Source organism: Vombatus ursinus, unplaced genomic scaffold (assembly GCF_900497805.2).
Source record: "Vombatus ursinus unplaced genomic scaffold, bare-nosed wombat genome assembly UNPS02009573.1, whole genome shotgun sequence".
Taxonomy (NCBI): domain Eukaryota; kingdom Metazoa; phylum Chordata; class Mammalia; order Diprotodontia; family Vombatidae; genus Vombatus; species Vombatus ursinus.
The window spans coordinates 14,925,129-14,952,082 of record NW_020949351.1 but is presented as its reverse complement, the minus strand read 5'-3'; the positions used below and the strand labels follow the sequence as shown (position 1 = coordinate 14,952,082).

Below are 26,954 nucleotides of genomic sequence, written 5' to 3'. Positions count from 1 at the left end.
TATAGCCATATGAGAAAAATATCTCTAAATGACTGTTGATTGGAGAAATGAAAATTAAAATATTTCTGAGGTATTACCTCACTTCTATTAGATTGACTACTAGGACAGAAAAGGAGAATGACATTTTTTTTTATTCTTGGAACTTTATTTGATAAAATATTACAGAAGTCAGTGTGGATTTGATGGCTCTTGCCATTTTTTAAACAGATGACTCTTCAGTGGAAATATGGAGAAAGTTTCCATTTGGATGTTCCATGAAACAAAGTGTAAAATAGAATAAAACTCTTGTCCATGTGTACTGCTTTGTCAAGGTCAGCAGTTACATAGGAAAATGTCATGTTACCCCAGGTTTAGTGCACAACCCACAACACTGGGTTTATTTCTAAACAAAAGATTGAAAGGTCTCCAGAAAGACCCTTAAAACAAATATTTTAGGGAAAATCAGCTTAAGTTATTATCAAGATACTTTGTGGAGACACCTTTAGGTTTTCCCTCATGTTTTAGTTAGAACACATTTTAAACCTACTTTGTACAATATTATAATATATTCCAAACAAACATCATAGCATTTTAGCAGACATTTCCACAGGGACATTATTCTGACTTAGCCATAGTAGGTCAACTGAAAATAAAGAAAATAACTATGCAGATCCAGTTGATATTGAAAATATTCACATTTTGGGACATCTAGTCAGAACTGGAGCCTTTCCTAAGAATATTCAGTTCTACTAGTCATCAACAAAAGGTCCAAAAATGAGTCAAGACTTTGGAGAGACATAAGGTGAAGAGCTGTTTTTTTCTCAACCATCTGTGATTTTTAATCTCATTCTGCTACCACAGAATGAGCCCCATAGGCAGGCTAATGAAGCCTGCATCTTCAAAAGCTAACTGAGAGCAGTGGTCTGGTGACTTTTTAAAATTTTATTTAGTATTTTATTTTCCCCAGTTACATGTAAAAATAATTTTTAACATTTATTTTTTTTAAATTTTGATTTCCAAATTCTCTGCCTTCCTTGCTCCCCACTCCCCAACCCACTGAGAAGGCAAAGAATTTGATATAAGTCATACATGTGTAGTCATGCAAAACATATTCATAATAGTCATGTTGTGAAAGAAAACAGACAAAAAAAAAACCAAAGCAAGACAAAACCTTGAGAAAAAATATAGATTGTATTCATATATCATAAGTTCTTTCTCTAAGGATGGATAGCATTTTTCATCATAAGTTGTTCAGAGTTGTCTTGATCATTGTGTTGCTGAGAATATCTAAGCCATTCACAGCTGATGATCTTATAATATTACTGTTACTTTGTATATAGCACATTTCACATTGCATCAGCCCATGAAGTCTTTCAAGGTTTTTCTGAGAGTATTCTGCTCATAATTTTTTATAGTACAATAGTATTCCATCATAATCACATACATCTTGTTCAGCCATTTCCCAAATGGTGAACATCCCCTCAATTTCAAATCCTTTACCCCTAGAAAAGAGCTGATATAAATAATTTCATATATAGGTCCTTTTCCTTTTTGTTTTTTTATTTCTTTAGGGATACCTGATAGTGGTATTGCTAGGTCAAAGGGTAAACATGGTTTTATATCCCTTTGGGCATAGTTCCAAATTCTGGCAACTTTATTAAAGAAACATATGGCATCTATAAACTTTAAATTGGCAGTGAATTATTTTTCAAGGCTTTGACTGGGTATTTATTTGTTGATTAGAAAACTAAAACAAAGTTTGTAAAAGAAGCCTTCATTTGGTGGTAAAGTCGGGCATGGCCAGAAAAATAGTACATTTTAAAATGGAGGGCAAGCTCTTTGAAGAAAAGTCTTGATGTTTACCCATGACTAATTCATTTGCAAACTGATAGCCATAGGAAAATTCAGCTGAGGATTTCTAGTTAATCTAGTTAATCACCTCAAAGATGTCTATGATTTCCAATTTCTTGTACAAAATCAGTAGCAAAATGTAAGATTTTCCTCAAAGATAAAAAAAAGTATTTTTTCTTTAGCAAACATCACTATTAAGAAATTTACTTTTTAGATTCTAGACAGGAAAACTCTTTCTTCTTCCTCTCTTGGAATTGTTATGTATTGCATATTTCCAGTGGAAGGAGTCTTCTTCAAAAACAAGTTGCACATAAATAGGCTGCTGTGCTGGGGAGCTGAGGATACAGAGAACTTGGTTTGAATTAGTGCTTTGCAATTATTAAGAATAAAACTGTTTAGTTCTGTTAACTCTTCAATCTCTTTTAGGTTAGAATCTTCCAGAACAGTGATTCTTACCTCATGAAAGATATTTTTGAGCAGCATCTATTTCAAGAACAAGTAAGATGTTGTCTTGGCAATGAGATTTACTGTAGAGGCATTTTGAAGTAGATATGATGACATCTTCATCTTGAAGAATCCTCCAGAGCTCTCTGGACTAAGCAAAATTGCTTCTTTACATGTTTGCAGCTAGCATTTTCTTCATTATGTTTTTATTTTCTCTAGAAAATGATTTAGGGCGTAAATATCCTCAGTCATTTTTTGTACTGGTACTTCTTGAAAGACAAGCTTAAAAATGTTCTCATAGCTGATATCAGTCTTAATAGGTGAAACAGCAGCATTTTCCCTCATACTGGGTAAACTATAAGACTGCAGTCAGCCACAAGAGGTTATGACACATCCATTTAAATCTGAATCACTTTCTCGAGTCCCCTGTCCTGTCCAATGCTCCAGAATTTTCAACAGGCTGTTAAAAGAGTCATACTTGTCCAAAGCCTCACTGAAGCTTTCAAAGTCATCCCAGGAGCTGTTGTGTTCTATGGAAATCAAACTGCTATTTTCAGAAATGCCAGGTTGTCATGTATCAGTGGAGATAACAGCATTTCTTGCTTTGCTTTCCAACCATAGCTGAGCACAGTGGGTGATTTTTGCTGCCCCCTCATCACAGCCCTGCTCTCGGGTACATAATTTTTCATGTTCTCTTTGGGGTGGTAGCAAACCGAAGCTCTTTCCATCTCTTCCACCAGGTCACTGAGGGAGACACCACTGGAAACCTCCTGTACTCTGGGATTTCTTGTCTTGGGGCCTTGGTCCTGCATTTTCAGCAAAGAAATCTTTAGGTGAAGTTAAAACAACAACAACAACAACAACTACAACAACAACAACAACAACAATATCAACTTGTGCCAAAAAACAGTGAATGGTGCCCATCCTAAGGGGCCATTCACATCTTTGCCTTGAAGCAAGGAGGGGCAGCTCAGTGTCTACTTACCTCAAGGAGCTGTGCCTTTCCCTTCAGAGACCTGTCTAGGGGAACGCTTTCCGGCTCTGCACAAAGAGTTGTCTGCTGTGCCATCGCTCCAGGTACACCAGCAATACTGCCAAGCAGAGAGGTGGCCTGGGTTAGATCAGGCTGGAATGGATGCTTAGCAGGCCAGCTCTGTTTCTGCTGCCCCTGAGTTGGAGAGTGGCCACATCACTGGCTGTGGAGAACAGCAAATATTGCAGTGAATACAGGAAAATTGAGGCATTAATGCACTCTTGGAGGAGTTGTAGACTGATTCAACCATTATGTGGAGCATTTTAAAACTCTGTCCAAATATTTATATTTTTAAGTTTTTATTAAATATTTTATTTTTCTCCAGTTACATGTAAAACAATTTTAACACTCATTTTTAAAAGTTTGAGCTCCAAATTCTCTACCTTCCTTCCTCCCCAACCCTCTCCCACCATTAAGAAGACAAGCAATTCCTTCTCCTAAGTCACATAGTCAGTATTTGCCTGAGATCAGACTTGAACCAACATCTTCATATTTTTTCTCCACTACTTCATGCTACCTTTCTACACATACTAGGTGTTTATTGCTTCTTTTAGTTAAACTGAATTGGACATTATTTACATCCGTCAAGGGGGTGGGCCTTATGACAAAATTATAGATCTTCTAAATTAATATAGATCCAAGTATTCTAAGTTGTTGATACATTTTTTACTACAACTTATAGGACAAATCAGACCATCTTTGATTACATATTGACTTATCAAATTTAGATGGAGGTTGCCAAAAATTTGTTTGACCTATTGTGTATTTTAGTAGGATTTAAGTTAAAGGTTTCTGTAGAAAGTCTTATAAATAAATAATTTAGTGAAATCCTAGTAAGGATATAGTATTCTCACTCTTTTGTTTGAAGCACAGAAACTTTATAAATTCATTACATATAAGTCCACTTGAATATTGGCAATACAATGACAGTAAATGTCCCCAGAGTCCTTAGCAAAAAAGAAATTATACCAAAGGTACAAGGCACTGAATCCTACTGAGAATGAGTTGAAAGATTTATAAAATGTTTATTTGCTGTTTCTTAACAAATATGATGTCAAGATAATGAAAGATATCTAAAGTGAATTTCTTATGCATATACTAAGTGCCTTGCTACATCATTGAGAATAGGAACTTTTTTTCTCACATTTCATAACATAGTCTATAATGTACACATAAACTCATTAGCCATCACTTTTTGCACGTATTAGTTGAAAAATATTGTTACAGCCATTTATAATTTGGGGAGATGATGTGCAGTGAGGCCATAATTCTTGAGAAAGACCATTATTGCTCTTTCCATTCATTACCAAGACACTTTGATATTTAATTAAAATATTTTGGATCATTGGAGGTCAGATGAAAAAGTTATTAATAGAACTATTAATGAAATTAATAATACCATAACTATCAATATATTTCCTTAACAGTTACTTGCCCTGAAAGGTATATTTTCTTTATTTTGTTTTTGTTTTTGTTTGTTGTTTTGCTAGCAATGGGGTTAAGTGATTTGGGTCATACACCTTGTGAGTGTTATGTGTCTGAGGCCGGATTTGAACTCAAGTCCTCCTGACTCCAGGGCCAATGCTCTATCCACTGCAACACCTAGGTATATTTTCTTTAATGTCACTTCTTTACTAAGTTATCAGCAAGTAAATATCCTTTCCCCCCATATCCATTTATATACCAAGATACTACTTAAAGTGTATACATATGTTAAAATATGCTAAATCAATCAAGCAATAAATAATTTTCCTCCTTTTTTATTGTTAAATGTAAGGGAGGGGAAGCTTTTCCTCTTCACCATCTAAAAATCAGCCTTTCTTTACACATCAAAATTGTTTTAGTCTATAGAGTACTTCCTTCAATGTTTATAAAATATTCTTACCATGATTGCAAAAAAACTCACTCCTGCACAGAGAGTAATTAAAGACATTGGTCCAGGCTCTGCTAAGCTTTAAACAACACTAAAATTCTACTGCAGACAAGATTACCAAATTTAATTTCTATAAAGTATAATGGAAACAATTTGGAAGACTTTAGGGAACCACTTCATTTTATTTTCAAAATTAATTTTCTTCTAACCAGAGCAGAGAAAGGAGAAAAGTGGGAAGTACAATAAAGATAAAGCTGATTTTAAAAAAAAGTCTTCATAAAACCATCAAATTGTCCTCAAGAGTCCTCTCTGGGACTGCAGAGTATTGGTTTAAGGGAGGAACTTTCTTTTCATCAAGATTTTAATTTAAAAAGTTCAGGCAAACACCAATAGTCAAATAAACAAGTAAGCCCAGAGGGAAATACTGTATAATTACAATTGCCCAGAGTCTGGGATGTTCTTACACATTGACACTAATCTCCTTCTCCTCCTCTTCATATCTGCAAACCTAAATAAATACACATCATATGTCACTGCTATCTATACCAGCATTCACCAAAGACTTGAAACCGTGTGTATTTAATGCTGTTGAGGGGCTGCGGGAATCCTTAGGATAATTAATATTCTATTAGCCAAGACTAATAATAATAGAATGAAAATTATTTATATTAGCTTTTTCTGAAAAATTGGCAGTGTTAATTGTAAGTAGAATGATCTGAGCAACTTTTCTAGATTCATGGATGATAAATCTTACTATCATGGGTCATTTAAATGTAAGTAAGGAATAAACACCAAATATGGTTATGCTATTCAGTATTACAAGTGAATAGTTGTATCCCTTCATTCCTTCCAGAAGTAAGAACCCATGGCTATGGAACACTAGACAATGCTATTATGCTATGGTAAGTTGGATTTTTTTTTTCGTTTTCGCTATTATTTATAGAATGGGTGACCATAATGGAAAAGAAGGGAAGAGATATATAGGGATTTTAGGTAATGTAAAAGGAAGAAATATATATTTTTATTACAAAAGAATGCAAGTGCATATCCAGTCCCATATAGAATTGTCTTGAAACAGTCATGACTCTGTGATTAATGAGGGAGAAAAACAATGTCTCAGGACTTTGGAAGAATCCTTATTAACAGCTTGTAAGGATTAATCTTGAAAGAATTAGGGTAAAAATAATTGATGAATGATTATTTATTCTTTAAATTGTCCTATTAAATGTCACATGTGGAATACTGAATATAGCAATGAGAAGTTAACCAGGTTTAAAAGGCTAAATTCCTGCTGTGAAATGAATTGGAGCTTGTAGAATTGTTTTTGGTTAATTAAGTTTTTATTATCTTTTTCACTATTTTATTTGCAATTCTATTGTTGCCAAACTAGCAAATGTAAATCATCATTATGCTGTGAGCTTTGAAACAAAACATTGTTTAAAATATAGAGACCAAGAGTATGAACATTCCAAAATTTAGTGATTGTTCTCAGAAGTAACAAAAAATGTACAGAATACTATTTTGCTTTTCTCCTTCTAGGGCTAAAAATTCTGTCTCTAATTTACAAACAAATTAAGCTAAAAAAGCCCTGGAAGATTAAAGAAAAAGATCATATTCATGTTCATTTGTCTATTTTACAACCTGCTTAACAACTAACATTATCCAATTTGCTTGAAAAGAAAATTCAATCTTGACATTGGCGACAATTAGAGCTATGAACTTGGTGAATTGAAGGAATTCTAGAAAATTCCATTAAAAAAGTCAGGTCAGTAAATAATATACACTGAAACCAAATTTAAAAAGGTCATTGATGGCATATAAGATATGCATATTTTATTTAATAATGATTTTTATACAAATAAAATAAGCAAATATTTTAATATATTTAGTAAATAAATGAAAAATAAAGCACAAAAAGAGAGTAAGGAGATAAGTCCAAATCAGACATGTATATATATATGTATATATGTATGTATGTATACACATATACATACACACACATACACACATATATGTATATATGAATATATATATACATAGGTATGCATAAATACACACATATATGTATCTATGCATTTATGTACATGTGTATGTGTATGTCTATATGTGTGTAGTGTGTGTGCATATTCTATGCTAATCATTTAGTAGTTTGGTGCCACAATTTTATCATCTATAAAATAGGAGATAATCAAGTGCAAATGTGATTAGTCTTTTTATTTTCTGTTAGATTTCAGATAAAGAATAAGAATAAATGGTTGTATGCAAGAAGATTTAGAATTAATGTTGATAAAATAAAAATGAAACCTTATAATCACTATAGCTACTTCAAAAGAAAATGAACTATCTTAAGATAAAATAACTTCCTTTTTATTGATTGACATAAAGTGGAGGATTAAAATTAATGTGGAAGATGTGATTTTTGTCTAGTTGAGTGGTAGCCTAGGTGACATCCATTCCAATTCTCAGATTTTGTGACTCTGTGGATACTTTATTACATTTCCCCAAAACAATTTAACTCACTGAAGAACAAATTTAAATATTTCCTATTTCTGTAGTGTTTTAAAAGTTGTCTGGCATTATAACTACATTGTTTCATTGCAGTAACCTATGATTTTAGTTTGATATCTATAACAATTTTAATTTGATAATGTACCAACAAGAGAAACATCTACCACCACCACCAGCCCCACCACTACCACTATTGCTGCTGGTCCTGCTCCTGCTGGACCCAAATGGTTTTTCTTTTTATAGTGAAGGAAGAGAAACAGCAAGGCTTAGACATACCAGTCAGAAATGTAGTATCAACTTTACATGACCTAAGAACTATGAATATCTGATGAGAATCCAGAAACACTAACAAACTGGGCTCTGTTACTGCTACTGATTGGGATGTCATTCTAGTCAGTATGATTGCTCAGAGTCAAAAGAAATGGATGGAGTATCATGGGATTACAGGTTGGTTATGCCTGAAAATATAATTGTCATCTTGACATGATGGACACGGGACTAAGTTCTGCTATTATGGGAAGAAAAGATAAGCTGGAAAACAAATGAGAAATCCCAATACTTTATCAGCTGAAAATGGCTAAGTGTAAGTGGCACTGACAAAAAGCAGACATACCAGGAATTCATCAGAAATTGACTTTTATACAGATATTTCAAGGATGTATTAGTAATGTCCAACAAAACAATCAAATTAAACATTTCAATTATAGATGAGGGATTTATACTGTTCAAAATAAGTCATGCAACAACATATTACAGATAGATGCATGATAATCTGAAGAAATAATTTAATTGCTAAACACAGATTAGACAAAATTATTAAAATTTAGAAGGTACTAAAATGTGAAAAGGGTAAATTTGTAAAAACAGGAATAATCAAAAATCTTTATAGTACAAACACTAGAAATTTTGTCTAATAACAACAATTGAAAATCAATATTAATGTGTTGAATAATTTTGATAATAAAAAAGGGCATAGTTAGAACCAAAACTTCAAAAAATCACCCTTGAGATGAATAATAGAGATGCAATTAGCAGTCCAATTATACTTAAAAAGAACAATTTTTTAAGAATTTGGAATTTACTATATTTATGAAAAAATGAACATTTTCCAACAATATTTGGCAGAGTAAGAAAATATTTCAATATTTCCATGTAACAGTATATACTTTCATCATTGCCATAGTAAGAACAATGGAGGAAAAGGTAGAGATATAAAGTAATATTTTTAAAGTTAGAAATCAAATACCACCACAGCAAAAGTTATTTGAATTATTCATGACATACCATAAGTAATTTGAAGATTAGTCAATATGTAGCTAACATAAAGAATTTTGAAAACTTAAATGCCATATATACTAAAGAAGGGGACAAAAAGAGACGTGTGAAATGTGATCCACAAGACAAAAATATGTCAGTCTGTCATTCAAAAAACATTTATATGTTCTTATGATAATGCCAACTAATTCTAAGTATTGGGGACACAAAGATATCCTTACCCTTATGGACCTCTCATTGGAATATGGAAAACAAAAAGATCAAGCCCCATAGGCCTCCACCCCAACTCTGCAAAAAAAAAAAGAGAAAAAAGAAAAGTACGTACAAGATACACATAAATGCTAATGGGAGGTAATCTCAGAGACAAGACACTAGTGGTGATTGATTGGGGTATTATAACATGAGTAGTAAACAAAGGCATGAAAGTCAGTGTTGAGATGAAGAAGGAAATCATTTCAGGTATGAAAGACAGTCAGTGAAAGTGCAGAGTGTTCAAATTGTTGTGTATGAGTAACAATAATGCCTGGGTAAATGAATTGTAGAGTACACGGAAGGCAGAAAATTATAAGGAGACTGGAGTGATAGGAAGGGGATAGGTTGTAAACAGCTTTTAAATATGAATGATTTAATATTTTATCCTAGATCTAGCTGGTGCCCATTGAAGCTTATTAAATGGGGATGGAGTGGGGTATAGTAACACCTGTTGTTCAGAACAATTTTGGGGGGGGCCGAGCCAAGATGGCAGAGTAAAAGCAGTGACTTGCTTGAGCTCTCCCCCAAACCCCTCCAAATACCTGTAAAAATGGCTCTGAACACATTTCTAAAGCAGCAGAACCCACAAAAAGACAGAGTGAAACAAATTTCCAGCTCAAAACAACCTGGATGGTTGATTAGAAAGGTCTATAACACCAGACAGGGAGAGAAATGCAGTTCAGCATGGGCACACAGGCAAAACAAACCTCAGAGAACCTGGAGCAGGCCTCAGGGTACTGAATCATGGGCAGCTGTAACAGTTTCCAGATTTTTCTCTCTCTCTTTTTTTTTTTTTTTGGTTAGGCAATGGGGTTAAGTGACTTTCCCAGGGTCACATAGCTAGTAAATGTTATGTGTCTGAGGCCAGATTTGAACTCAGGTCCTCCTGAATCTGGGGCTGGTGCTCTATCTACTGCATCACCTATCTGCCTCAGTTTAAAAACTTCTCAATCCACAAATGCCAAAGACAACTTAGAAGGTCAGTAGGAAAGGTCTATGACCTCAGTGAGAGAGAATCTCTGTCCCAGGACCAGTCCTGGCTGGACACCAGGGCAGTGACTGCTTCCAGAGCTTCTGGCCTACAGACTAATGGGGAATCCAGTGGTTGATCAGAGGGGGATTGCAGGGATCTCTTTGCTGGTGCAGGATTCTCTTACTTTGCCCATGCTTAGATCTGGGTCATATATCTTGGTGGTGGTCCTGGGACAAGTAGGAGCTCCGGTGTGGTGGAACTTGTGGCAGCAGTGGAGAGGGAATCCTCCTCACAGTTACAGGACAGAAAAGAGTGCTTGTGGTCACTCATAGACCAGAGCACAAGTGAGGAAAGGAGTAACATCTCGCCCTTGAACATAACACCTTGGAAGAACTGAAAATTTACAGGTCCCTAGAAGTATCTCTGAAAACAGCTGCACAAAACTCCTGAAGCTTGGGACAGTACATTCTCCACACTGGAAGCAGACCTTACCAAAGAGTTCATAACCCAAGTAATTGGCTGGGATCATGAGCAAAATTCCCCCCCCCCAAAAAAAATTAGACCATAGAATCTTTCTTTGGTGACAAAAAAGATCAAAACATAGAACCAGAAGAAGACAAAAAAGTCAAAGCTCCTACATCCAAAGCCTCCAAGAAAAATATGAATTGATCCCAGGCCATGGAAAAACTCAAAAAGGATTTTGAAAAGCAAGCAAGAGAAGTAGAGGAAAACCTGGGAAGAGAAATGAGAGGGATGCAAGAAAATCATGAAAAACAAGTCAACAGCTTGCTAAAGAAGATCCAAAAAATACTAAAGAAAAAACACCTTAAAAAATAACATAACCCAAATGGCAAAAGAGCTCCAAAAAAACAATGAGAAGAATGCCTTAAAAAACAAAATTGGCTTAATAGAAAGGGAAGCCCAAAAGCTTACTGAAGGAAATACTTCCTTAAAAGTTAGAATAGAGCAATTGGAAGCTAATGACTTTATGAGAAATCAAGAAACTGTAAAACAAAAGCAAAAGAATGAAACAATAGAAGACAATGTGAAGTATCTCATTGGAAAAAAAACAAACATGACCTGGAAAATAGATCCAGGAGAGATAATTTAAAGATTATTTGACTATCTGAAAGCCACGATAAAAAAAAGAGCCTAGACATCATCTTTCGAGAAATTATCAAGGAAAACTGCCCTGATATTTTAGAACCAGGGGCAAAACAGAAATTGAAAGAATCCCCTGATCACCTCCTGAAAGAAATTTCCAAAGGAAAACTCCTAGGAATATTGTAGCCAAATTCCAGAGTACCCAGGTCAAGGAGAAAATATTGCAAGCAGCCACAAAGAAACAATTCACATATTGTGGAATAACAATCAAGATAACACAAGATTTAGCAGTTTCTACATTAAGGGACCAGAGGGCATGGAATATAATATTCCAGAGGGCAAAGGAGATAGGATTACAACCAAAAATCACCTCCTCAGTCATGCTCAATAACTGGGGCTAGGACTGATCTTCTCTCTCACCTCAGTCCAAACTTTTCCTACTGACCTTCTAAGTTGTGTTTGGTGTTCATGGGCTGAGAAGTATGTAAACCAAGACAGCTGACCATGATTCTGTCCTCTCATAGCTGCTCCAGGTTCACTGAGGCCTGTTTTGCCTGTGTACCCACACCAAACTGGGCTCCTCTGCCAGCCTGATACGATATACCTTTCCAATCAAACATCCAGGTTGTCTTGGGCTGGAAATTTGTTTCACTCTGTCTTTTCATGGGTTCTGATGCTTTAGAATTTGTATTGACTTCCCTAGCTTCCTTAAAGTTACAACTAAAATCCTTTCTTTTACTAAAAGCCTTCCTGAAACCCTCTTACTTTTAGTCTTTTTTCTTTGTAAAATTATTTTTTATTTATTCTGTTTGTAGTTTCATTTTTATATATTTGTTAGAACATTACCCCACACCCATTATAGTTACTTGAGGACCAAGTTTGTCTTTTGCCTCTTTTTTATCTCTAGCCTTGAACACAATACCTTGGATATAGTAGGCATTTAATAAATTTTTATGAATTAGTTCTAACATATTTCCACTATGGAATTTAGGGCAAATAACTTGATAATTCAGTTCCTCTATGAATTCTCCATGACAATAAATTGCAAAGCTGATCATGAGCTACATTAGTATTGGAAATTTTTCATCAGGAGTTTACAATTCTAATTAAATCACAAATATGGTTAAAGAAAAAAAAACAAAAAAGAAAAGAATAATCTTCCACTTATGTAAATAGTTTTACCTCCTTATCTTCAGGTTTAATTTTTTTTAACTTTTCTGTATGACTCAATTACAACAATTAAACAGAGGGAAAATGGTTAATAATGTAGCAACATGTTACCTCATTAAAAACTGGAAGAATTTTATTTTTGTTGGAAGCCTTTACCAGTTACTTTTCCAATGACTACAGGGAGGATTACAAAGAATAGCTAGGTGACCTGGAATCGAGTCCCAGTTTTACCGCTCAATTGTCAAAATGATGATGATAAATTCATTTTTCCTTTCTAGATTCCAATTTTATCATATATAAAATGAAGTGATTGCACTAAAGATCCAGCCCAATCCAGAACTTCAAGTTAGATATATCCTGTTCACCCCAGGGACACAGCAAAATGGAAAACACAACATTTATATATATATTTTACCTCTTCCACTTGGAAAGTTATTTTGATGTATTTGGTGAATTTAAAGGGAATGATAGCTAGATCTTATGGCTATTTCTCTCCCAATCTTTGTGTATTCATTTTCTAGATTATATAAGACAATTCAAGTATTTCAGCAGTGAATAAATGTTTATATTAAAGAAAAGTAAATAAAGAGGGAAATATATTTAAAGTGCTCTGTCTTTCACTTTCGCATGTTTCCAATTATAATTTCTTAAAAATACCACTGTTTATCTTATTCCACAACAGACATATAAATACCAATTTATAAAGCTGTCCATGAGGCTCAACAGGTAGGAAGAATGCAATCACATTAGGAGATCTATTTGAGAAATCAATATATTTGATGAGATATATGAACCCCTTCATTCTGATCTTGGGTCATGGATTTTAAGCATCTGCCATAGCCTAATGAAGCATTTATACTTGCCATAAGGAAATGGAGAGCTCTCCAAATCAGCTTCAGAATATTGATCTCCACATTTTATGCTATATAAGAAAATCATGAAGTGAACTTTACAGAGGCTTTGATGTATAAAGGTATTTTTTTATTTGTTTGTTTTTCTTTGCTGTTTATTCTCATTTTATCACTAGAAATATTTTTTCAATTACATAATGCTTGTGGTGAAACTATGAAGAACACATATTAATAAAATGTCCCATTATTAAATCTGAAATATCCTATCAAAGGCAAGTGAGGTCATCTGAAGATGTCCTCGGTTAGAAAGCAGCCTGAGTGAGAGCAAGCCAGTTTTATTGATTTGAAGGAGCAAGAATTTTAGTTTTGTCAAATTGTTACCAAGAATCTGTAGGTAAATTCTTCATGAATTTTTAAATTTTAATTATTGAAGATAATTCCAAGGATAGTGCATTTCTACTGTTATTACAAAATATTTTACATATTATCAACAAATTCTTAACTCAGCTTTGATAGGAATATATGTGAAAATTATATTCATTATAAAACATTTCTCGAATGCCAATAGTTGGATATTTATAGTATTAGGTGTTATCTATTACATATAATAAACATAATTTCCACTTTGTGAGATTATTTTTGAAAATTTACCTACTTTTAACATAGAAAAATAATAAGGATGAATCAAAACTATCTTTTATAACTTTAAGTTGAAAGAAAATTTTTTACCTTAAATTGATGGGGCATTTCTTGGTGCTATATTGGACTCAAATTTAAACTACCTTCTTTCTTTGAAGGCATCACAATGAAAAATTGAAGTTCCTCATTTTTAATGTCTGTTCTTTGTTTCTTTTCAACATATCTAGTTAAAAATTTTGATTGCAGCAAACTTTCCATAAAAATGTTGATAAAGAGAAAGAAAGAACTTAAAGTATGCACTTTCCATTACTCTGAACAACTGTTTCAGCTGCTTAATTGGTTCATTTGAGAATTGATACATAATTCAGTTCTGATTTTATACAGGGTGAAAATGATGAAAAAAATATACATCCATCCTGTACAAGCTGATTGAACTTTCCCCTGATTTCATTGAGAAAAGATCTGACAATGTCTAATACTTTATATTCTTAAAATAACTCAAATGCATTACTTAGAAATTTTCTCCATATATATCCTAAAAGTGATGAGGTCCTCAGTCATTTTTAGGTAGATAAATGTAGTCTATTATTTTTCACTAATAGACATAATTTTCTTTAATTTTCCTATTTTTATTTCATATTTCTAGAGCTTTCTTATCCAATAAATAGTATATTTGAGAAGAAGCATATTTTCATGGAAAGAATACTGTTTTATGGTCAGATTATGTGGTTAAAACTTAGCATTGATGATAACATTTTAATACTTTTTAAAAGTCACTCATTTTTGCTCTTCCCCAACATTTTCATCTATAAAATGAGAGTTTGAACAATGTGACCACTAATGTATGATTTTTAATTCAATATCTAGGATTTAAGAATACTTTTTTTATCAATAAAATGTGAATTTCTATCCACAGTTGTGTGTGTATACATAAATATATATATATACATATATATATATACAGAAAAACCCTGTATATACATATATTTTTGTATCTATGTATGCATATTGTGTATATATATATATGTGTAAACTATATTTCCCTATGATTTCCCTGTAGTTTTAATATGACCATGAAGTTTAAACATTGACAGCACAGTGGTTTTTTTTCCCACTTTGAAGAAACAAACTTTTTGAGATGTCAAGAATATCAAGATGTTTATTTTAAACAATCACAGACTGTTAGACCTGGAAGAAAATTTCAATTTCCACCTAGGGTTGGTGACTAACCAACCAACATGGTCAGAGTGGGCAGCAGTATCTCAAAGAAATGATCTAATATTAATTTAGAGACCTCTAATGAAATCAAACCCCACTTGCTTCCTGGTGGTAGTGCTTAGCAGAGTGTGTGGAACATAGCAGGCATAGAATAAATGTTTGCCAATTGATCTGCTGCAGTTTTAGGTATCTTTGTTTAAAAGTTCTGACTATTAAAATAACATTCATTTCTATTCTTTCATAAAGTCTATGTTTAGTTATTTAGAAGTTCTGACCATTATTCATAATTGTGTTTTACTAGACAAATATGTCTAATCACTCTTCTACATAACAAGTCTTAAAACATTTGATGATGAATATCATGGATGCCACCTCCTTCTTTCCCAATCCACCCATACCAAATCATTTCCCCTTCAGGTTGATCATTCCCAGTTCCTTCAGATGATTCTCATATGGTTTGGACTTAAAGCTCTCTACTATCATGGTTTATTTAATTTATACACTCAAATTTATTAGTTCCATTACTAAAATATAATCCTTAAAATTGAATAGGATATATTAAATGAGAACTGAATAGGAAAGTATATCATTTGAAAGATCTAGGGATATTGAGACTGGAAAAAAAAGAATACTAAATTGGGCGCATAATAGTATTTGAAAGACTCTAATGTGGAAGAAGAATTCAGACATCTTCTGCTTGGTCCTAGAGGGCAGCAATAAGAGCATTTAGTAGAAATTGCAAAAAATAAACTTAGGCTTAATATAAGGAGAAACTTCTAGTCAATTAGAGGCATCCAAAATTCTATAGGACAAACTCTAGAGGTAGTGGATTCTCTCTTTGTTGAGCAAAGTACCTTACAAATAGTGGTCATATAACTTTTTTGAGGGGTTATATTATAACATTAGAAGTGGAAAGAATATTGACTCCATAGACAAAGATCTTGGATTCAAATTCCACTTGTAATATTTTTGATCTGAGTGACCTTGGGCAAGTCATTTAATATTTCCTCATCTGTAAAATGAGAGAATTTGACAAAGTGACCTCTCAGGCCCCTCCCCATTCCAAATTTGTGGTTTTTTGATTGGTCAAGATGTATGCAAACAAAAGTTTAACAACAAATTTCCAGGAATATTTAAGGAAGGAGAGGTGAAACTGACTAAGTCCAGAGTCAGCTGGTGGTGCAATGGACTAGATCTGGAATAATCAAGTAGTCCTGAGTAAAAATCCAGCCTCTGACACAAGCTATGTGATCTTGGTCAAGTCACTTAACCTCTGTTTGCCTCAGCTTCCTCAACTGTAAAATAGGTATAATAATAGGACCTATCTCTCATGGCTGTTGTAAGGATTAAATGAAATAATATTTGTAAAAACATTTACTTAGTATGTTCCCTGGCACATAGATACTATAAAAATCCTTATTAACTTTCCCTATACCAGATCCTCCTTGATGTCTTTTTTTAACTCTAGGATTTCTTTTTTGTTTGTTTGTTTGTTTTTGCTTTCTGGTGAGGCAATTGGGGTTAAGTCACTTGCCCAAGGTCACACAGCTAGTAAGTGTCAAGTGTTTGAGGCCAGATTTGAACTGTGGTCCTCCTGACTCCAAAGCCAGAGCTCTATCCACTGTGCAACCTAGCTGCCTCCTAGGATTTTTTAAAAAAAGTTACTCCTAGATTTCAAGTTAACTCAGTTAAACCTTTTAAAAAAACAAGGAAATCAAAAGTCATCTTCAATGACCTACTAATTTTACAGATGATTACGTGGAAAGCCAGAGTAGTTATATAATTTAATCATTGAACCAAAGAATTTTAGACCTGGACAGATCCACAAAGATTGTCATGATTTTTGCATATGAATAAAATTAGAACCAGTGAGGTGAAATGATTTCACCAAAGCATTTTAATGTCATAGAAAAGACTAAAATATAGGTCCCTTGCCTATCAACCAGCTTTTTCTCCCTCTAGACACAAAATTCTTCAGCTGATAAAAGAAACTGGTTATTATGCAGGCAACATGAACAGCAAACAGCACTACACAAGCAACCAAAATAAATAAATTTATCTTTATTATTTCCTCCCATCAAGATTACAATCATTGTGATAATATGTCTGTATATAAATATTACAGAAGAATTTTCACCATGGGTTTATTAAACACTTCAAAATATACTAGTTTTTCAAGAAATCTAGTCTCTTTTTTAGTTCAAATGAGTCCAGTGAAGATTGTGCTAGTGGAAGAGTACTTAGATATAGTACATTATTCATTGAGAAATTAAGCAGAAACAAAGATTATTTTGCTTATTTTGACAGCTTTCTTTTCAAAAAATTAATACAAATTGGGGACAAAAAAATAAGGAAAGAACTATCTTACTCAATTTTTATGTTATTATTGTCCAAAAATCATTCTCTACAAAGGAATAGATAACTTTGTTCATGTAGAATTCTAGATAAGAAGGCATATGCATTCAGCTTTCTCAGCAGGACCCCTATATTATTTACACATACATGTACATGTACCTAGATGTATACATGTGTGTTTATATGTATGTGTGTGAGTATGTGTATACATACATATCCATATAGTTATCCCTTCCACATCATTGGGGTTAAAGGCACATTGCCCCTGTAATCTAGAAAATTCCTGTAAATTTTTGCCTCCCCCTCCTCATTTCATATCAGGGAAGAAGTTTGTTTTTTTTTCCTTAATGGGCTATTTACAGTACCTTATTATAAAATTTTGGTTAAGTATTTGGTCATAGGCAAAGTATGTTCTGCTGACCATCATGTGTTAACTGTGGCTTCCCCAAATTCTCATTTAATTTCTTATGACAACACATTATATATCGAAACTGTGATGGGGAAAGTTGTGATGTGGAAGGGATAATTGTCTATATGTAAATTTTAAAAGTTAATTCACCAAACACACTTGGATTGTTATAAATATGCTTTTGAAAATGCAGTCTCACTAGTTTCAATTCAGACATGATAAGAAGGTAATAAGAGTCAGCCAAATGCCATATACCAGAGAGATATGCCAAGTGACTGTGTCCATCCAACTGTGTGCTACTGCTTAGATGGGCACAGGAAGAAATAGTCAAATGATCCCAAACACTTACCAGGGAACCTGGAAAAAAAAATCTCTATGTTTTGAGGCATATCATGCTCCACCAGATTTTATAATGATTAGCCTTGCTCTGATGATGGTTTATGAGGCTTTTACAGTTTGATCCAATGAGACATAAGATGAGTGAAATTTTGCAATGATATCTGAGACTTATCTAAAAAACAACAAATGCATAAGAATTGGAAAAAGCAAATATCTTGATTCTTTCTATATATTTACAGTTTGGTTTACTTAGAGAAATATTGATTCAGCAATCAATCTAGCAACTGAGTTAAGAACAAATTAAAATTAAGACTTAAAAGTTGTGGCTTATGGACCTAGGCAGCACTGGGCAGATAAAACCTGTAATTGCTATCAACTCTTTTTTTATAACTGATTTGTATTACCAAGTTATGCAGAAAGAGATGAACCACTGATACCACTGTTTTCAGCTCTGAATGAGCCTGGTTAAGGTCATGTCTTCAGACCACTGAGAAAGGGAGGGGAGGACATGGAAGAAGTCAGGAGGAAACAAATCAAACTACATTCAATATGTACAAATGACAGGTTTCTACATCACTACAACACTGACATGGACATGCTTTTTTTCCTCCACAAAACCTCCCAGATTCTTTTCTGTAGGGCAAGTTCTTCCAAATAAAACATACCAAGATTAAAATCACATTTGATTTAATCATGAAACCATGATTAATAATTCTTTTTAAATTTATTTTTATTTTTTTACTTTTAACATGTGTTTTTAAAACTTTAGGTTACAAATTTTCTGCCTTCCTCCCTCCCCACCCACCTTCATTGAAAAGGCAAGCATCTCTATATTCATTCCATCTCACCTTCCCCCATTTCCCCTCCATTGTAGAAACTTTTTCTTGTCTGTTTCATGTGAGATAATTTACCTCATTCTACTTCTCCCTTTCTCCTTCTCCCAGTATAATCCTCTCTCACCCCTTAATTTCATTTTCCAGATTTCACCCCTTCATCTTAGACTCACCCTGTGCCCTCTATCTATCTATGCATGCATATATTTTTCCCTCCCACTACCCTAATACTGACAAAGGTCTCATGAGTTACAAATGTCATCTTTCCATGCAGGAATGTAAACAGTTCAACCTTAATAAATCTCTTATAATTTCTCTTTCCTGTTTACCTCTTCATGTTTCACTTGAGTCTTGTATTTGAAAGTCAAATTTTCTATTCAGCTCTTGTCTTTTCCTCAGGAATGCTTGAAAGTCCCCTATTTCATTGAATGACCATTTTTTACCCTGAAAGACTATACTCAGTTTTGCTGGGTAGGTCATTCTTGGTTGTAGCCCTATCTCCTTTGCCCTCCATAATATCATACTCCATGCCCACTGGACCATTAATGTAGAAACTGCTAAATCTTGTGTTATCCTGATTGTGTTTCAACAATATTTGAATCGTTTCTTTCTGTCTGCTTGCAATATTTTCTCCTTGACCTGGGAATTTGGCTACGATATTCCTAGGAGTTTTCCTTTGGGAATCTTTTTCGGAGGCAATCAGTGGATTCTTTCAATTTCTATTTTACCCTCTGGTTCTAAAATATCAGGACAGTTTTCCTTGATAATTTCTTGAATGATGATGTCTAGGCTCTTGTTTTGATCATGGCTTTCAGATAGTCCAATAATTTTTAAATTCTCTGTCCTGGATCTATTTTCTAGGTCAGTTGTTTTTCCAATGAGATATTTCACATTATCTTCTATTTTTTTATTCTTTTGGATTAGTGTTACAGTGCCTTGATTTCTCAAATTGTCACTAGCTTCTAATTTCTCCATTCTAATTTTTAAGGACGTATTTTCTTCAGTAAGCTTTCGGCCTTCCTTTTCCATTTGGTCAATTTTGCATTTTAGGGCATTCTTCTCCTCATTGACTTTTTGGACTTCTTTTGTCACTTGGGTTAGGCCATTTTTTAAGGTGTTATTTTCTTCAGTATTTTTTGGGCCTCCTTTAGCATCACCCTCAGTTTTTCCTCTATTTCTCTCGCTTGCTTCTCAAAATCCTTTTTGAGCTCTTCCATGGCCTGGGACCAATTCATATCTTTCTTGGAGGCTTTGGATGTAGGAGCTTTGGTTTCTTTGTCTTCTTCTGATTGTATGTTTTGATCTTCTTTGTCACCAAAGTAAGATAATATAGTCTGACTCTATTTGTGCTGCTTGCTGATGATCCTGGTCAATTGTTTAAGTTATAAACTCTTTTTTAAGGTAGGCATCTGTTTCCAGTGTGGAGAATGTACTGTCCCAAGCTTCGGGGGTTTTATACTTCTAGGGACCTGTTAATTTTCAGTTCTTCTTAAGTGCTGTGATCAAGGGCGAGGTGTTTATATCTTTCCTGGCCTGTGCTCTGGTCTTTGAGTGACCACAAGCACTCTTTTCTGTCTTGGAACTCTGAGGAGGGTTTCTTCTCCACAGCTATTATGAGCTCCACTATGCAAGCGCTCCTCCTTTCCCTAGGGCTGCCACTCACAACTGTCACCCAGATCCAAGCATGGGCAAAGCAAGAGAATCCTGCTCCAGCAAAGAGATCTCTGCAATCCCCCTCTGATCAGACACTGAATTCCCCCTCAGTCTGTGGGCCAGAAGCTCAGGAGGCTGCCACCACCCCAGGCTGAGCTTGGGGAATGGGGCTGGAACCCCAGGGTGTTTCTCTCTCACCACTGCAGAAACAGACTTTTGCCACTGACCTTTTAAGTTGTCTTTGGTCTTCATGGGTTGAGAAGTCGGGAAACCACCACAGCTGCCTACTATTTAGTCCTCTGAGGCCTGCTCCAGGTTCACTGCACCTGTGTGCCAACACTGAACTGTTGTCCTCTCCCCACTGGGCACAATATACCTTTTTGATCAACCATCCAGGCTGTCTTTGGCTGGAAATTTGTTTCACCCTGTCTTTTTGTGGGTTCTGCTGCTTTAGAATTTATTTAGAGACATTTTTATAGGTATTTGGAGGGGTTTGGGGGAGAGCTCAAACAAGTCATTGTTTTTACTCTGCCATCTTGGCTCTGTCCCCTCAAAAACCATGATTAATAATTCTTCAAAAACAAACAAACAAACAAATACAAGATGTCTTCCTGAAAAAAAGCTTTTAAATCATTGTTAGGTTACCTACTACTAGCCATGTTGGCTGGCTGTGCAAAGTTTTGTGGGTTAAAGGAAAGGTTAAAAGGTAGGTTGCCCTACAACATTCAGTTGTTTCCTTCTAAGTTTCCTGTTTCTGGGAACCCTTGAGAACATATGAATTGATTAAACCATTGGCTTGATTCACCTTCATATAAATGGCTTATGTTGACATTGGCTTCTGAGGCCCAAACAGATTGTCCAAAGCAGGCATATCTGTGAGTCTGGGTGCAGACTATTTTGACACTCCAGGTGAAATCCTCTGAGCATGGAGGTTTGATAAACTAGATTGCAACTCCAGGTTCAACTGGGCTATTGCCAATGTGTTTGGGCTACTGAAGAGATACTGGTTTGCACTGGGTAGAAAGTTGTATGTTAGTGCTTTAAATCCTATATTAGCATGTAGGCCATTCATCAAATTTTTCTTTTAATTATCAATAGATGTGGGGAGAAAATCATGCCCAATGTCATAGATGAAATTGTAGAGAAGTTGGTAGAAGTTGAAATTTGGTGTGTCCTAACAGAAAGGCTGTTCAAAGTAAATTTATAATTCATCAAGTATCTGTTAAATCCTTTGTTTGATAGGCCCCACAAATGTGTGGGACCTGGGTTTGAGTGGCCACTGACTTTTCAACTTCTGTACCCTTTCTTGCTCTTTGGTTAAGTTTTGTATTTCTTCAAGTTGTAGTGATGTTTTTTTTCTGCATAGTCTGTACCCATTCATTTTACTGCCTAATTCACAAGCAGTTACAAGGACTGCTCCAATATTATTAAAGACCTTGTCAATCTGACTACCAGAATTAGGAATTTTCATCTCTTCAGGTGCATATATTTGGTTAGTGATATCTGAAGATTTCTGCTGTTCTTACAATATATGACGTTACTCCAGTTTTTTTTTAATGTTCCATTTCCAATCTTTTTTTTTTTCAGGAAATTGGGGTTAAGTGACTTGCCCAGGGTCACACAGCTAGTAAGTGTCAAGTGTTTGGTCTGAGACCGGATTTGAACTCAGGTCCTCCTGACTTCAGGGTCGGTGCTCTATTCACTGTGCCACCTAGCTGCCCCCATTTCCAATCTTTAATGACCAAAATAAAATAATTGATCTGATTAAGATTAAGATTATTTTAAACACTCAGAGGCATCAGATGAGGTAAAACTTTCCCAGCAAGCTGTTCCTTGTTGATTCCTAACTTCTTATGAGTAAAAGTACACTTTTAAATACTGAAAATTCTCATGAAGACCACAGGTTCCATGAATAGAATTTGTTGTAGAAAGGGTTGAATGTCATCAAACACAAACCATTTATCCATTTTTTCCCAAAATCTTTCATAAGCACACTGATGAATTTACATGAACAGCAAGGGATAATGTTTTTAATTATCAATTTTTAATTCTTGGTATCAAAAAACTTTTCACAGATGGATAGTCATCGAACTTTTCAAAGGTTGAAACAATGTTTAGGAAAAGTTCCTGGATTTAAATGGAAGGGGCTTTCTAAGCCTCTGGTAGAACACTATTCTTTATTTCATCTGGAGGTATTTGTTTGAGAATATTGTTTTTTTGTCATTTAAGCTGCATCTGGCTGAAGTGCTGGAGTTACTTTTAAAGGTAACTTAATATGTTCCAGGATTTCCTCAGGCATGTTCTGAAGAAAATAGATCCTAGATGAATTAGCTGATCCCAAAGCATATTGAAGTGTTTGTGAGTATATATTGCACATTTGTACACATGCACGCATGCATATCTGCATAGGTGTATATATGTATACATATAAGCATATATGTGTAAATATACATAGAAATATATACAAATAAACACACATGCATATGTATGCATTTGTATACATGTACATATGCATATATAATATATGCATACATAATATACACATACATACACACATATAAGTGTATATTTGTGTATCTAGCTATCTATATACACATGCACAAATATCTCTTGTCTAGGACCTTTTTTTGATCATGGCTTTCAGATAATCCAATAATTTTTAAATTCTCTCTCCTGGATCTATTTCCCAAGTCAGTTGTTTTTCCAATGAGATATTTCACATTGTTTTCTAACTTTTCATTCTTTTGGATTTGTTTTACAGTGTCTTGATTTCTCATAAAGTCACTAGCTTCTAATTGTTCTATTCTAATTTTTAAGGAAGCATTTTCTTCAGTAATCTTTTGGACTTCCTTTTCCATTTGGCCAATTTTGCTTTTTAGGGCATTCTTCTCCTCATTGGCATTTTGGACTTCTTTTGCCATTTGGGTTAGGCCATTTTTTTAAGGTGTTATTTTCTTCAGTATTTTTTTGAGTCTCCTTTAGCATCACTCTCAGTTTTTCCTCTACTTCTCTTACTTGCTTCTCAAAATCCCTTTTGAGCTCTTCCATGGCCTGGGACTAATTCACATTTTTCTTGGAGGCTTTGGATGTAGGAGCTTTGACTTTGTTGTCTTCTTCTGGTTGTATGTTTTGATCTTCTTTGTCACCAAAGTAAGATAATACAATCTGACTCTTTGAGCTGCTTACTCATGATCATAGCCAATTACTTGAGTTTTAAACTCTTTGTTAGGGTAAAAGTCTGCTTCCAATGTGAAGAGTGTACTGTCCCAAGCTTCAGGGGTTTGTACAGCTGTTTTCAGAGGTACTTCTAGGGACCTATAAATTTTCAGTCCTTTCAAGGTACTATGATAAGGGACAAGATGTTTTCTCTTCACCACCACAACGAGCTCCACCACAGTAGCATTCCTCCTTGCCCCAGGACCACCCCTCAGAACTGTGACCCAGATCCAAGCATGGGCAAAGCAAGAGATTCCCACCTCAGCACTGGCAGAGATCCTCTGATTAGCCACTGGATTCCCCTTCAGTTTGTGGGCCAGAAGATCAGGAAAAAGCCGCGGCCCCGGGCTGTGCTCGAGACTTGGGGCTGAGACCTAGTTTCTCTCTCACCGCAGTCACAGACTCTTGATTATTGATTTGAGAGATAGGTTTTCTTTTACTAAATACAGCATAAACAATAACCCCTAAAGAGTACATATCAATCACTATCTCTGCATATGGAAAATATATATTCAGAAGTTAAATATTTAGGATTTGACAAGTACAATGAAGGTAAATTTGGATCCCATTCTTTGCAAGGAAACAGGCTTTTTTTCAGAAGGGCTTGGTTGGTGGTATACAAAAATCCAGGTCCATTATTTTCCAGGTTCCCATTTTATTCAATGCTATATTATCTGGAGTATGGTTTCCCTTAAGCCTTTCTACACAGTTGTGTGAAAATGACAATCCTTCAGAAACTTAAAGCAATCCATATTGTGCTTCTACCTCATAAGATTTATAATCCTTAATTTCTTTTTCTTTTTTTAGCTTACTTTTTTTTTGGCTAGGCAATGGGGTTAAGTTACTTGCCCAAGGTCACACAGCTAGTAAGTGTTACATGTCTGAGGCCAGATTTGAACTCAGGTCCTCCTGAATCCAGGGCCAGTGCTCTATCCACTGTATCACCTAGCAGTCCCCTGTAATCTTTAATTTCAGGGGACAGTAGAAGACATATTTGACCAGTTCCCAAGAATATTGGCTAAACTTGCACATATTGGTTCTGAATAAAATGACAGTCAACCTGTGGATTCTTCTAAAGGATGCTGGACAGCTAAAAGTCAAGGGTGTCAAAGCCAGGTTAACGTCAGTACCTCTTATTTTACAGAACCAATAATCTGATCCTTTTAAGATTCTTGATATTTGTTGATCATATTTTAATCAAAGACAAAAACAGCTGCTTCCTGTTTAGTTGGCTTTTTATGCCATTAAAATCTTCCAAGCTAGTCCATTGGCAACATGTTGACCAACATCAAATTCCTTGGTAATAGAATTTCCCTTTACTGCACTTGTGACATTAAATGTTACTTTTGTAACAGTACTCTTGCACTTATTCAGCATGGAGCTATGGCTGCAATATTATGCAATTTTATTGTCCTGGTCCAGTCACCAACATGCACCACCCCCCCAGGAATGGGTACACAGATTCACTTACTTTCAGCTGTTATGCTGTTACTTCAGGTACTCTTCCACCACAGATATTGCTTCCATGGCCCCTATCACTGCTCAAGCTCCCAGACTCAAAACGTAGGCAGGACCCAATATATCATTCATCAGTACTACTTATAGGCTGCTGAGACATGCAACTAGTTCATTTTCTTTATTTAAATAAATTATTTCTTTATTTTAACCTTCTTTTCTTTTTAAATTTTGATTTCCAAATCCTCTCCCTCTCTCCCACACCCATTGAGAAGGCAAGCAAAATATTAATTATACATGTGAAATGATCCCTGACGTATTTTCATATTGGCCATATTTAAAAAAATAAAGCAAGGAAATTATCCTTCAGTTTGCACTTAGAGTTCATCCATTCTTTCTCTAAATTGGAATAACTTTTTTTTTCATTATGAGACCTTTGGAATTGTCTTGGACCATTTTTATTGATCAGAATAACCACATTTTTTCACAGTTAATCATCATTAAAACATTATTCTTTTGCCTATTGATCTGGTTATTTTTATTTAACTGCATGAGTGCATATAGGTTTCACCACTTTTTTTTTTTCTGAGTCCACTCTCAGAATTTCTTGTAGCACAATAGTAGTCCATCACAGTCCTATGCCACAACTTATTCAACCATTCCCCAACTGATGAGCATCCCCTCAATTTCTAAAGCTTTGCCAACAAAGAACTGTTATATTTTTGTACACATAAGTTCTTTTATTTTTTCCTTTGAGCTCTTCCTAGTATAAATCTAATAGTGATACTTTTGGGTCAATAAATAGCAGTTTCATAGCCTTTTGGGGGTAGTTTCAAATTGTTCTCCACAATGATTGGACCAGTTCAAAACTATACTAACAATTTATTAGTGTTCCAATTTTTCCACATCCCCTCTACTATTTGCCATTTCTTGTAGGTGTGAGGTGATACTTCAGAGTATTTTTAAATTGCCTTTCCCTAATCAATAGTAATTTAGAGCATTTTCATATGACTATAGTTAATTTTTTATTCCTTATGAAAATTGCCTATTTTTATCCTTTTACCATTCATCAATTAGGGATAACTTGAGCCATTGTGCTAAACTCTGGGGATACAAAACAAAAAGAAAAAAAAAGTAAAAGAAAGTGCTTTCTCTTGGATAATTCACAATTCAATAGGGGAGAAAAAATGCAAACAGATACGTAAAATCTAGTTATGTATAGCATAAATTAGAGATAATAAACAGAGTAAGAAACTAAAATTAAGAGGATCTTTTTGTTTTTCTGGAACAGAAAGATTCATGTTTGCATTTGCATAATCTCCATCAGATACTTAAATTGATTAAAACATTTTTATAGCTGTCAAAACAGTTTAGACTTAAAATTATAAATATGACTTTCAATGATTTAATTTAGAGAGCATACTTGATCTCATTTTAATTATAATAAGATCAAAAGTCTATCTCATATTTCCTTTTGTATTAAAAGTAAGTGAGGGAAGATTCTGAGAAAATGGCAGAGTAGGT

General features: G+C 34.5%; 2 pseudogenes; both read right to left on the bottom strand.

The window, feature by feature from the left end:
* Positions 1-339: 339 nt before the first annotated feature.
* Positions 340-3,343, bottom strand: LOC114035995 (annotated as a pseudogene).
* Positions 3,344-3,413: 70 nt separating this feature from the next.
* Positions 3,414-25,352, bottom strand: LOC114035994 (annotated as a pseudogene).
* Between the last annotated feature and the right edge of the window lie 1,602 nt (positions 25,353-26,954).